The sequence below is a fragment of the Amia ocellicauda genome, chromosome 3 (assembly GCF_036373705.1).
Source record: "Amia ocellicauda isolate fAmiCal2 chromosome 3, fAmiCal2.hap1, whole genome shotgun sequence".
Taxonomy (NCBI): Eukaryota; Metazoa; Chordata; class Actinopteri; order Amiiformes; family Amiidae; genus Amia; species Amia ocellicauda.
This window is the reverse complement of record NC_089852.1, coordinates 56,794,739-56,807,044: the sequence shown is the minus strand read 5'-3', so window position 1 is coordinate 56,807,044 and position 12,306 is coordinate 56,794,739. Positions and strand designations below refer to the sequence as shown.

At 40.5% G+C, this 12,306-nt stretch overlaps 1 protein-coding gene across 2 annotated transcripts in view; it reads left to right on the top strand.

The window, feature by feature from the left end:
* The first annotated feature begins 811 nt into the window (after nt 1–811).
* LOC136747005 (lipase member H) overlaps nt 812–12,306 on the top strand; it is a 43,895-nt gene continuing 32,400 nt past the window's right edge. The window contains exon 1 of one of the 2 annotated variants that reach the window (XM_066699956.1): nt 812–1,025. The gene's annotated coding sequence lies outside the window, so the exon portion shown is untranslated. Of the gene's footprint in view, nt 1,026–6,828; nt 6,897–12,306 lie in introns of those variants that run through there. The other variant, XM_066699957.1, reaches the window with a different exon arrangement.

Below are 12,306 nucleotides of genomic sequence, written 5' to 3'. Positions count from 1 at the left end.
ATGGGAAACCTTTGTACAGCATGCTGGGAAAGCTTAGAACAGGTCTTGAAGGCCACTGATACTCATTACAAGATGTTCCTAAAACAGTAGTTACTTTAGGGAACTTTATGTTTTGATTTTAATCATGTAAACAACTAGCATTAACATTGGCCTGGAGTTATCATTTGTCTAGGCTTCAGCAACATGGTCAGCATCGACACAAGGTCGATGTGTACGTAATGAATGCCGTATTGCTTGTAAGAAATGTATTCATATTGGAGGATATCAGAACTGGATTGCCCAGTTCACTCTGCTATTGCCCTGAGTATGTATGTGAGCTCTGTACACCTTTATATTAAATTAAATTGATTCTGTAGTGAGAAATCTTTTCTTTGAACTTGCTGAACCTGATTAATCTGGGAAGAAAATATTCCTTACAAATATGACTTGTATTTTCTTGTATTAATTACTATTGTGTGCAAGTTAGGTCGTTTTTGTTTTTTGTTTTTATTATTCTCTGGGAAAAATGTTCTGGGTTTAAATCAAAACATAATGTGATAGGTTTCACAAAGGAAATATTTTGACGGTTTCTCATTTCCTGTGATTATCAGCTAAGGCTTTACATTGCAGCACGTTACACACAAACCCACACACTTGCAAAACTGATAAGGATAATGAAGACCTTCCCACATGTTCTGTTATTTTTCACTGGAAAAGCAGATCAGACCCAGGACAGGCAATGTGTGCGCCTGTGTCTGTCCTCTGGAGAGGCGTGGGAGGAATGTGAAGGGGAGGAGTTGTATTTTGCACTTCCTTATTCAAAATGAAAAGCGATAGTGGGACTGCTCCACAGACTGCTCCACAGTGTCACTTCTGAAAACGAGGAAAAGTCCCTTGAGTTAAGGAGTTAATATATATATATATATATATATATATATATATATATATATATATTGTTTTTTCCCACAGCACCTTTCCTTTACCATTTTTTGTTTTAGTTGAAACACATCAGTAACCAGACTGGAATTCCAAAGGTGTTCTGACAGGTAAGGTTTGTAATTGAATCAGGTCTCAGCAGAGGAAAAACTTGAAGTGCTCATCTGCAATTTGAATGGCATGTGTTGATTGGTTTGATAAGAATGCTTTCATTAGTTCATTAATTTCTGTGACAATGTAGCAAACTCTCAAAAAACTGTATTGACAGATCCAGCCTGTTGAAGGGTAAACAATCTATCTATGAATATCGAATGAGTCCTGGAATCTCTGGCAGCACTTTAATCAAATGTGTTTTTTATTTTTCTAAACTGCTGTTATCAATGGCATGTTTTTAGTACTGTAAAGAAATAAAAAAAGCTAAACAAACTATTTTATATCTCAGATTTAAAGGTTCATTAAAGTGGGTTGATGATTCAGTTAATGAATGTCAGCTTTAAAGATGTTTCTTAAATGGACCAATTATGTGTTAATGCACCACATGCCTGGTCTAAATACTGATCCCAGCAGTACCAAACTGTTTTCATTTGATGTAAATATGCAACCCAAGGGATACACTTGCAGTGTGTATATATTTTTTTTAATCCAAAATCAGTACTTTACAACCTAAAATCAGAAACCAGGTTATTTTCTAGAAGTATTCTCAATCGAATTAATTTAAGATCTATTTAAGACTCTTGCTGGCTTAATATGTTGGTTGCACTTTGTGGCCCTGGTGTTAAAATAGACATTTAGATTTTATTAGCCTACATTTTAGCTTTAAATACTGTCAACTGTCACTTCAACAGGATACTAATTTTTAAAGAAGTTCAGCAGGGCAGAACTGCTAGTTAGCAAGCCTGCTTTGCCCCGGAAGATGCAATTAAGGATGTGAACAACACCTCTTTTGCAGAAATCTGAAATGCATTGAATTGGAAAAAGTAGCATCGGTTAGAATGACAGCATCCCGCCCCTGTGTGCAACATCTGAGCAGGTGTCTGAACCTGAAAATCTGTATTGGCTCCACAATAAAAGCTGGGCCTGAATCGTGATGCCCATTTAATAGCCCCTGACAATCCGAGAGCATGAACTGTGTATTGTTAAAAATGTGTGTGTCACTTACACACACACATACTTACATACAGACACACATACATTAAGAAACATCAAAGGTATTCAGCTTTCTTAGAATATCCTGGAAAAGCCATATGCCTATTAGCACACTGCAGAATCGAAATTGATTGGTCATTGAAGTCAGCATCATAGAAGTATCTCATTCCCCACGCTAGAAAAACCATGTTCAATTACTGCCTAAGGGAAGTATTGCCAAATTCCAAAACATATTTTATTATTATGGACCATTATAAAAAATAAATATCTGATAAAGACAAAGAGGGTTTCCAATCTGCATAGATTTAAGAATTGTGTCTCCATATCTTTAATTATGCCTATATGTATGCATGTGTATAATTAACATATTTTAGTACACCGACACTTTTGTGAAGAACCTATTTTATTCAATGCTTACATATCAGATGTATTTTTTGATGAATGAAATATCAATCAGAAATGCTTGTATGATTAAATTGGAATTAACAGGCTAGAACTGTTTTGTGAAAACAATCTAGCTTTGTATTGTGATATATACAATACCTGTTGAATTCAGTCCACTTCAGTAGAAAATACATTGGAAAATGTGGTATCATGTCTATATAGACCATTTACACATGATACAGGTTCGGTGGCTGCAGTTTGGTGGGTATATCCACATTTTCACAATTCAGTGCTGTCACATTGTGGCAGAATATAATATTTAAAAAAGGAAAATAAAATAGAGATGAACAGAAATAGAATGATAGGCATATAAAGTAAGTAAACTATGTGGAGGTCTAAACAACTACAGTATTCCTTTGTTAATAGTGTCTCCAGTTTGCTTTTTTCAGTGTTTGCTGATATAACAAACTACTCTGTGTATTTGATTGGTTATGAGCAGATGCCAATGTCCAACTGAAAACAAAACATGATAAAGCCAATGTATTGCACAGCTGGTTTGTACGGGGATAGTTCAGCATACAAAAGTACACAAGTATTATTATTATTTATTTTTTTATTTCTTGGCAGACGCCCTTATCCAGGGCGACTTACAACATAAGTGCAAACAAAGTGCAAAAATACAGAGAAGTACAAGGCATCAATTACAAATTCAACTTAGCTAAAACCTAGCAATTCAAAATAATACATTTTACAAATTCCAATTTACAATTTACACAAGTACAGTAAGAGACTTCCTACATCCTGGACGGTGAAAGCTAAGTGCTGTCAAGATATAGGGTTACAGACGAGGGCTACGGGAAAGGGAGCAAGGAGGAAAACAATCAAGAACGCGAGGAGCATAATAAAACTGTGAAGTGCTATCTAGCAGGGATAGAGGACTAATATTACAAGTGCTGTCGGAAGAGATGCATCTTGATTAAGCGCCGGAATGAGGTCAAGGATTCTGCTGTTTTGACTTCGGTGGGCAGGTCGTTCCACCATTTAGGGTTCAGGGATGAGAAGGAGCGGCTCTGGAGGAAGGAGAGTGGAGAGGAGGCAGAGTTAGTCTTCTGGCACTGGAGGAGCGCAGTGGTCTGGAGGGGATGTATGGAGAGACGAGTGTCTGAAGATATCTTGGTGCAGTGTGGTCAAGACAGCGGTAGGTGAGGGTCAAAGTCTTGAACTGAATGCGTGCTGCTATCGGGAGCCAGTGGAGGGAGAGGAGCAGTGGAGTAGCGTGTGCGAATCGTGGCAGAGAGAATACCAGACGAGCCACAGAGTTCTGGATGAGCTGGAGTGGGCGGGTAGTGGATGCAGGCAGGCTGGCCAGGAGGGAGTTGCAGTAGTCCAGGCGGGAGAGGACCAGGGACTGGACAAGCAGCTGAGTTGAGTAGTCAGTGAGAAAGGGACAAATCTGGCGTATGTGCGTCAGCGTGGTGATGTGCTGGGAGTAGGAGAGCGCAGGATCGAGGGTGACTCCTAGATTTTTAGCGGAAGGAGAGAGTGTGGTGGATTCCAAGGGGATCGAGATGGGGAGGTCAGCAGAAGGTGAGGAAGAATGGGGGAAAAAGAGGAGATCCGATTTGGAGAGGTTGAGCTTGAGGTGGTACGAGTGCATCCAGGCGGAAATGGCAGACAAGCAGGAGAGATGCGTGAGGAGATGAGAGGGTCAGAAGAGGGAAAAGACAGGAAGATCTGAGCATCATCAGCGTAGAAGTGGTAGGAGAAACCATGGGAAGCGATGAGGGGGCCCAGGGAGCGAGTGTAGAGAGAGAACAGGAGCGGGCCCAGGACGGAGCCTTGGGGAACGCCTGTGAGGAGAGGTTGGGGGGTGGATGAGGAGCCTCGCCATGTCACTTGGTAGGACCGGTCGCTGAGGTAGGAGGAGAACCAGGTGAGAGCAGTCCCAGAGATCCCAAGGTCAGCGAGGCAGGAGAGGAGGATGGAGTGATCAACGGTGTCAAATGTTGCAGAGAGGTCAAGGAGGATGAGGACTGAGGAGAGGGAGGCCGCCCGAGCACGGCTGAGGGAGTCAGTGACAGCCAGGAGAGCCGTCTCAGTGGAGTGAACTGTGCAGAAGCCGGATTGCAGAGGATCAAGGAGTGAGTGTTGGGACAGAAAGTCCGAGAGCTGATGGTGGACCGCCCGCTGGAGAGTCTTGGAGAGGAAGGGAAGTAGGGAGACAGGGCGGTAGTTCTGAGGAGAGGTGGCATCAAGGGTTGGTTTCTTGAGCAGTGGGATGACAGCAGCTTGTTTAAATGCAGAGGGGAAACAGCCAGAGAGGAGTGAGGAGTTGAGGAGGGAGGAGATGAAGGGGAGAAGATCAGGAGCGGTTGCTTGGAAGAGACGAGAAGGGAGAGGGTCCAGGTCGCATGTTGTGGGTTTGTGACGTAGGAGGAGAGCAGAAACTTCAGCATCTGAGAGAGGTGAGAATGAAGAAAAGGAAGCTTGGTTGGTGGGAGGTTTCGGTGTGAAGAGATGAGGGTGGAGTATTGAAGAGCCTGCGGATGTCTGCAATCTTGGAGGAGAAGAAGGAGGCGAAATCATCAGCAGTGAGAGATGGGGGAGGAGGAGGGGGAGGGGGGGCAAGGAGGGAGGAGAAGGTGGAGAAGAGTTTGTGAGGGTTGTTGATAGTGGATTCGAAGAGAGATTGGAAGTAAGACTTCTTGGCTGAGGTGAGAGAGGACGAGAATGTGGACAGTAGGGAGCGGTAGAGTTCGAGGGTGGCTGGGAGTTTGGTCCTTTCCTCAGGAGGGATTTTGTCCCACTCCTCTTTGCAGATCCTCTCCAAGTCATTAAGGTTTCGGGGCTGACGTTTGACAACTCGAACCTTCAGCTCCCTCCACAGATTTTCTATGGGATTAAGGTCTGGAGACTGGCTAGGCCACTCCAGGACCTTAATGTGCTTCTTCTTGAGCAACTCCTTTGTTGCCTTGGCTGTGTGTTTTGGGTCATTGTCATGCTGGAATACCCATCCACGACCCATTTTCAATGCCCTGGCTGAGGGAAGGAGGTTCTCACCCAAGATTTGACGGTACATGGCCCCGTCCATCGTCCCTTTGATGCGGTGCAGTTGTCCTGTCCCCTTAGCAGAAAAACACCCCCAAAGCATAATGTTTCCACCTCCATGTTTGACGGTGGGGATGGTGTTCTTGGGGTCATTCCTCCTCCTCCAAACACGGCGAGTTGAGTTGATGCCAAAGAGCTCGATTTTGGTTTCATCTGACCACAACACTTTCACCCAGGTCTCCTCTGAATCATTCAGATGTTCATTGGCAAACTTCAGGCCTGTACATGTGCTTTCTTGAGCAGGGGGACCTTGCGGGAGCTGCAGGATTTCAGTCCTTCACGGCGTAGTGTGTTACCAATTGTTTGCTTGGTGACTATGGTCCCAGCTGCCTTGAGATCATTAACAAGATCCTCCCGTGTAGTTCTGGGCTGATTCCTCACCGTTCTCATGATCATTGAAACTCCACGAGGTGAGATCTTGCATGGAGCCCCAGACCGAGGGAGACTGACAGTTATTTTGTGTTTCTTCCATTTGCGAATAATCGCACCAACTGTTGTTACCTTCTCACCAAGCTGCTTGGCGATGGTCTTGTAGCCCATTCCAGCCTTGTGTAGGTCTACAATCTTGTCCCTGACATCCTCGGACAGCTCTTTGGTCTTGGCCATGGTGGAGAGTTTGGAATCTGATTGATTGATTGCTTCTGTGGACAGGCGTGTTTTATACAGGTAACGAGCTGAGATTAGGAGCACTCCCTTTAAGAGAGTGCTCCTAATCTCAGCTCGTTACCTGTATAAAAGACACCTGGGAGCCAGAAATCTTGCTGATTGATAGGGGATCAAATACTTATTTCCCTCATTAACATGCAAATTAATTTATAACTTTTTTGAAATGCGTTTTTCTGGATTTGTTTGTTGTTATTCTGTCTCTCACTGTTAAAATACACCTACCATTAAAATTATAGACTGATCATTTCTTTGTCAGTGGGCAAACGCACAAAATCAGCAGGGGATCAAATACTTTTTTCCCTCACTGTACATGTGATCAACATCAGAACTCAGGTGAATTGAATGAGGTATTCAGGTGTGGAATCCAAACATAAATTAAATGAACATTGACATTAATGTCACTGAATTATTCAATGGAAATTGTCCAGCTCAGTAACACTCTGTGTGTGATATTGCATCAAATTCAATGTGTTCCTATGACAAAGCTTTTTCAGAAGCTATTGCTCAATACATTTAAATATTTAAGATTACCAGAGCAGACTGACTGGTTCTTCTTCTTTTTTACTTCAGTATGTGTATATAGCTGTGTTGGTTACCATTCTGTGCAAGGTGATTTAGTGCTGTTTATTTTGTATAGCTGTGAAACTGATGAAGATTACCTACCTCCTCATATTAAAGTATGTTTGCCTTTTTCACCTTTTAGTCTCTTTCAGACATGGATTGATGTGTAGCTTGGTCTTCATATAGACTAATTAAGCTTGCCAGTTGTTTGTGGCTTGTAAAGGTTTTACCTTGTGAGAGCGTGGAAGTCTCCAAAATGATAGATGTATTCATGGTCCCACTTGCCTTTACCTTTAACATATTTGCACAAGCATCTCCATCTGGACAAGGCGGTGATCTAATTCAGAACATTGTAAGAGCTGTTTTGTTTAGTGTAATCTGGTTATTTCTGAAAGAACAAAGTTTGTGTGCTCTCGAAAGAAGACCAACTTGAGTCTCTTAATCTTTGAGCTCGAGTGAAATAATGCAGATAAATGCTTTGGAATCATAATACTAACAAGGACATGAGAAGGGTAGGATTGTTGTTTTTATATTTTATAAAACACCCTTTGTGCATTTGTGATAAATGCTGGTTCTCATCAGTTTTATGCAGTTTCTCATTATTTGTTATTTTATTTTCTCAGCACTTCAGAAAAAAACATGTAATTTGGATCTGAGCTTTGTTTCTGATAGCAAGTGAAACTACTATGTTGTACAGATTTTAAAAAAGGAAGAAAAAATCAGCACATGCGAAGGATAATAGCACAGCATGATGTTATTTTACGGCTACAACCCTGGTTTTCTGAAAGAAAATACATCTATTTTTCAATCCACTCAAATCTATACAAAAATTGTATACATTTGTTGCTAAAGTTTTACACAATTCGTGTTTTGTGATAAACAATATTGAAATATATAAAATAGGCTGCATGTATTAATCTGTCAATCATGATACAAGGGTGGGTTGTAAAAACATATCTCCATTTAAATCTAATACCCCATTAACGACACAGTGTCAGTGTTTTTTGGCTTTTTCACATTCTGGGAGGTTACACTGTGTAAGGAATAATGTAACTGCTGAAGCTGGGGGAATTCCACCATGATAAAATTCCAGTTTAAAGTCGACTCCCCAAATGTTCTTGGGTATTGTCCTAATTCACAGAAGGTAAACGCAGATGGCTGAGCAAAGGTGGGGTCCCTGGTATCAATAGGAACAGAAGGTTGATAAGGAGTAAGGAGACAGTCTGTCTCTGTTGGGAGAAGTGAGTTAATCTTCTCAGAGAAAGGTACGAGTGAGGGGAACGAGTGAGCCGTTACCCTGGAATGTGGGAGAGCAGGGTGAGGGCTTCATTGTCACTTGATATGCTCTGCCATTGGATACTCTGGTGGGTGGGGTGGTCACTCTGGAAGGTGGAGTTGGACAGGGGTTCAACTCCATAAAGTCTTTGTATCAGTTTTGCCTTGCTGTACCAAGTGTACTTGTATACTGTGATCTATATTCTGGACTCTGTACTAAATCACATTGAACCTGAACTGTCTTAATTCCAGTCACTTGTACAGGAGGTTTCATTTTCTTACAACTGCCTAAACTACAAAGCATGAACCTTAATTCTGAAAAATGTATGTGTCACCATGTAACCATGTAAGGTGTCCCCCATAAATAGAACCCATGAGGCTTAACAAAATGCAGAGTAATTAGAAACATGTGTTTTTTCTTCTTCTTCTTCTTCTGATTATTATTATTATTATTATTATTATTATTATTATTATTATTATTATTATTATTATTATTATTATTATTTTGCAACTATACAGCACATGCAGTGAAGAACAAAATATTTTCCAAAAGGGATTATGGAATATTACCTCCCGATTAGGAAATGCTGAAGACTTATAACAGAGCTGTGTGCTGTAACGAGCTCGGCCCTCTCCTTCCACAGCTCATGTTCACTGCACACAGGCTGCACCCTCCTCTGCCCATGGACACTTAGGCCTGCAGAGCAATCTTGCACACTTAGGAACACAATAATCTGCAACCTAACATTTTTATTCAAGTAAAAAATTGTTATATTATTCAAAAGTGTATTGTTATGAGGGACGACTAATGGCAGACATGCTCGTAAGAGAACACACCATGGAGAAAAACCAAAGCCAGAGGACACAAGGCCTCCAGGGCAGACTCAGCCTCTGGTCAGAAAATAACACACAGCCAGCAGTTCAGAGGGGCCCGGCAGCCCAAAGACCCCAAGGCTGGTGCAGAGCTCACAACTTCCAGCCTAAAAAATGGCATGAATGTATGTGGTTTAGCTTAGCTTGCCGCAGCACACACCACAGACAAAAAATGCCTTTGGTAGAATATGTCAGCAGTCACTCAGACAAGGGAAGCTTGAGATCATTTATTTCCGACTCTACACATCAACCGTTCAAGACAAGACTCTTAGGAGACTGCAGCAGGAAAATGTGTCACGTGAGTGACTAGGGGAGCATTTTATTTACTTGTTTTCTTTGAATCTGGGTGTGTATTATATTGTATCACTACTATCATTTTTATTATTATTATTATTATTATTATTATTATTATTATTATTATTATTATTTGTAGTAGTAGTAGTATCAATTATCACTTATTTAATGTTATCACTATCATGTTGTTGGAACTTATTTTTCACCCGGGACTGGTTTCCTCACAGATGGATTTCGAGGTGATACCATTTGCAGCATGGCTGCTGGACAAACAAACAATTGCTGGCGGGGGGGGGGGGGGGGGTGGGCTCAGTGTGGCACTTTCCCCCATGGAAAGTTAAGTGATTGTGCATGTGACAGGGTGAACTGTCTAGTTTGCTTTCGTTTTGTATAATTAACCTTTTTTCTCCAAATATTTCCCTAACTTCCCTTCTTGTGTGACAATGTGTGAATGTGATACGAATGAAGCTTGAATGAGGACTTACCTTTCTTTCCCAAAAATCACTGCAGTGTTTCCCCCATATTTGGAGATTAGTTTCTATTGATGAACAGGGGTTGAGTAAACTTATGAATTGCAAGATGGCCGCCTGGGCTTATCTAGAATACCACATCAGCATTCTGAGGTCAAATGAGTGTTTGATAAAAGAAATGGTGAATGTTTTTATGTTTTAGTTTGTGTGTTATTCAAATACATAATGGATATTGTCATTGTAATATTACATTGCAGTAATCTTAGAAGCCTGATGTATTAACCTTAACTGCAGGTGCAGAGAATTATGGGTAAATGGGCTATAAAAGGAGCTGGGTCTCCTCAGATGCAAGGAGAGGGAGGGCCTGCAGACAGCTTGATGCAGAAACTGATAAAGATACCCCAATCATTTAGATTTTTTGGGGATCCTGTTTGATTATTTACACAAAATCAAGTTGATCGGGACATCCTTGTTTTGCCACACCCTGCTCACAAGGGACTGCTACAGTGCACTTGCCAGATTTTTAGAACACTCATTTGTGTTATGCTCGCCTTGTATATCTATGAGAATACTACAAAGCACACGCCCTATGGATACAGTTTTAAATGAATGTCTGTCAAGTTAGAGTACATGTCTCTAACCATGGTGTAAGAAACGTGCCTTTTAGATTTAGCTTTAAATGTGTATTGGTTTTTAGTTTAAACCCTAGCAGTGGGCTCTTGTTTTTAATTTAGCATTTTATTATTCTATATTCTACTTGTCTATTTAAGACTACAATTACTATTTGATTGCTATAGATATTGGCCTTTCTTTTTATGTACAGCTCTGTATTCTTAACTTAACACTCTGTAACCAGCTCTGTCTTTTAAAGGTTTTACATTCTAGTTTTAACTTATTTTAGATTTCTTAATGGGAAAATGAGAGTCAGTGTATAGAGCTTCATAAACTGGACTTGGGGAATCCAGGCTTCATTTATTCTAGCCTATTTGGGGAAATGTTTTATCGGGACACCTCTTTGTATGATGAACATGGGTTGTGTATTTAAGTTGGTGTTGGGTTTTGTGACTAGTTATTGAATTGATTGGTGCACGTTACTGAAGGTTACAGGCCTAGACTGTAATATAGGATATCAAAGCGCATTTACTGGCACTTGTTCTATTTTCCCCCATAGTCATCCTGGGTTCTGTCCTCTCCACTTCGAAGTCAAGGAGGACTCTAACTCACTAAGGACTGCTGGGTGCTTGGCATTAGCATGGACTCTAGTCCCCCAGGACTCTCCTGTTTTATTATTTTAGTGTTTTTTCCCTTTGTATTAATACATTGGTGTCCATTCTGTGCATGGTGTTGTATGGTGGTCCTGGTTCAAGAGTTGCAACTAGGGATACTCGAAACAGAGGTGTGGAAGAGCAATAAAAAGAAGCAAAAGTTGCTTTCTGGGTCCTAGTGTCCTAAATCTAAGGTGGCCCTGAAGTGCAACTGCTAAAAAAATAAAGCAGGGTCTGCGAGATTTGCAGTAAGTGCTGAAAAAATAAAGCAACTGCTGCAGCATTTTCAGAAGCGATTACGGAAAGGGAGGTACATTGTGAATATATTTGACTGATGCCATTGGACAGCAAGCAAGTCACGTCGGCCGAGCAGCTTCTCAGAAGAGACAACAGAGTCTGAGCAACGAAGTATCATATTAATATTGTTGTATCTTCTGCTCTCTATCCACTGTGCTGACATATTAATAGTTATAGGGCTGTCCTAAAATGTAATATAAATTAATTAAAGCTTAGGTGTGAGACAGAATGGGGTTTAAAGTAGCTAGATTTACTAAATTAACAACTGTACTTAATTATTACAATTATTATTCTTTAGCACTAACAGAAAACATCCGTTAACAATTCCATCAGAAGGAGCAGTTTACTGATATAATAGACAAGAGCATGAGCTAATTTGGGAAATGCAAAATTAGAGAGACGGCTTTAACAAATATGAATGACTCCAAAAAATGTAAGAAACAATAATAAATAACACATTAGTATAAAATAGTATTTTTATTTTAGGGGCAGCACGGTGGCGCTGGGTTCGGGTCTCGGCTCGGTGTCTGCGCGGTTTCCCCGGGTCTCCCGCTTCTTCAAACCGTCCGCCAGGTAGATCGGCAAACCTAAATTGCCCGGCAATGGGCTGCGTCCTGTCCTGGGTGTATTCCTGCCGATCCCCCTTGCCTGCCGGGATCGGCTCCGGCTTCCCCGCGACCCCGACTTTTACATTGTCTTTTACATTGTGCTTGTATTATAAAGCAAACAAAACAAAATAAATACATTATATATATATATATATATATATATATATATATATATATATATATATATATATATGAACCCATTTACACAATAAAATGGTAAGAAAAGTATATTTAATGTATAAACAGCAACATATTTAATAATAATAATAATAATTATTATTATTATTAATAATAATAATAATAATAATAATAATAATAATAATAATAATGAGTGTTATTCTATCTTTTGGAATTGCTCTCAAATTAGCCTGCCCCACTTATGCATGACCAGACATTGTAATTTACATTGGATCAGGACTACTTTACTTTTTAAACGTAAAATCT